The following is a 1,509-nucleotide window of genomic DNA, read 5'->3' on the forward strand; positions in this document are numbered from 1 at the left end:
CCTGCAATCTCGGAGGGCCCGTGTGCAATTTGCGCGCGTTAAAGATCCCTTGGTGGTCTAAAATCGATAAGAGTAGGCTTCGGCCGCCACCCGGGCAAAATTCAAAATTTCCTACCAACGAAAAGTATAAGGTGTGTCCCCCGCGCTCATATGACCTTATGCAGTTGCGAGCGCCGTAAAACCCTATACTAAACAAAAAAACAATATTCCGCTGCACTAAATGACCTTCATCGTATCGATGCGCTTCTGTTTACTGACGCTCGAAACAGGGAGAGATTTCACCGGTGCTATTTTCCTATTGTGATGTTGTGCAACGATAAGGGAAATCTTGACCCCCAAGAAGTCGCCAATGAATGCCGGTTCGCACGTTCGTCCGATTGTGTAGTGTAGTGTCAAGTGAGCGAACGGAAGAAATGAAAGCACGGATTTAAATTTATTTTAAAAAAAAAATTCCACTGTTACCTTTCACGAAAGTAGGGCGTGTTTGTGTTATGAAACAAACCGCTTCGCTTTGTCCTGGGTTCTGATTAAGAATGTAGGTCGGTCGGAAAGGCCTTATAGATAAGGGAAATTCGAGTCGAAAAGGACTCTGTTTATATATATATCACAATTTGGGAGTGCAAACGTCGATGCGATATCGTATCTGATGATAAAATGGCGACGTGACGTCATTAGATATCCCTGTAGATATATCGGATAGTATGCTGGTTAGAGCTAGATAAGAAAATTCTCACGTAAACACACACACACACACACACACGCAAAAGCAAATTAGATATCTACCTCAATTCTTTCGCATCAGCGTCTGTGTTGGTGTAGCAGTTACGCGCGTTGCTGTCGCACGCAGAGGACGCGAGTTCGATCAAGGTTCGATTCCCGTATGGACAGGTCTTTTTTCATCGTATGTATCTGTCCATCTCTGGTCTATTTCTCTCCCCCTCTCACCCCCCCCCCCTCACACACACACTCGCGCGGTGCATGGTTGGTGGGTGGTTTGCTGTGGTTTGCTCCTTTTTTAATAAACATCTATCGTCCTTATATCATCTTCTCCTTTCTTTTTCTATCTTACTCTCTAATAACACCTCTAATCGTCGGCACTTGAATTACCTATTTGTGTCTCAAGCGCCGTAAAACTGTTAATAACGTTAAATCAAAGACAGTAAGCTCGCTTTCAAATTTGAGTACTGTGCAATACCATGCTCCTTTAAATGTCAGCTTATCGACAGAACAGTACCTCTTTCCAGGATGAGCGATTGGCGGGTGTTTTGGTGGTGTGTTTTGCTCTTTCTTTCCTATCAAACACCAATCTCCTTATTCTTTTCTTTGTATGTTGCTATCTAGTAACACCACTAATCTTTGGATTATTTGTGCTGACTCATTTGTGTTGCAAGTGCCGTAAAACTCTTTTTTTTTTAAAGTTTAGTTTTTCGGCATTTTCTTTGTTGGTATGGTCCCTTCGTGACTCTCTGGGCGTCACTCTGTATCTTAGGGAGGGGGGGGGGGGGGGTT

At 43.6% G+C, this 1,509-nt stretch overlaps 1 protein-coding gene across 1 annotated transcript in view; it reads left to right on the forward strand.

Moving 5' to 3' along the window:
* Nucleotides 1-1,509, forward strand: part of LOC101851791 (serine/threonine-protein kinase unc-51) — a gene marked incomplete in the record, with an annotated part of 70,690 nt that overhangs the window by 16,051 nt on the left and 53,130 nt on the right.

This window comes from Aplysia californica, unplaced genomic scaffold, assembly GCF_000002075.1.
Source record: "Aplysia californica isolate F4 #8 unplaced genomic scaffold, AplCal3.0 scaffold00055, whole genome shotgun sequence".
Lineage (NCBI taxonomy): Eukaryota > Metazoa > Mollusca > Gastropoda > Aplysiida > Aplysiidae > Aplysia > Aplysia californica.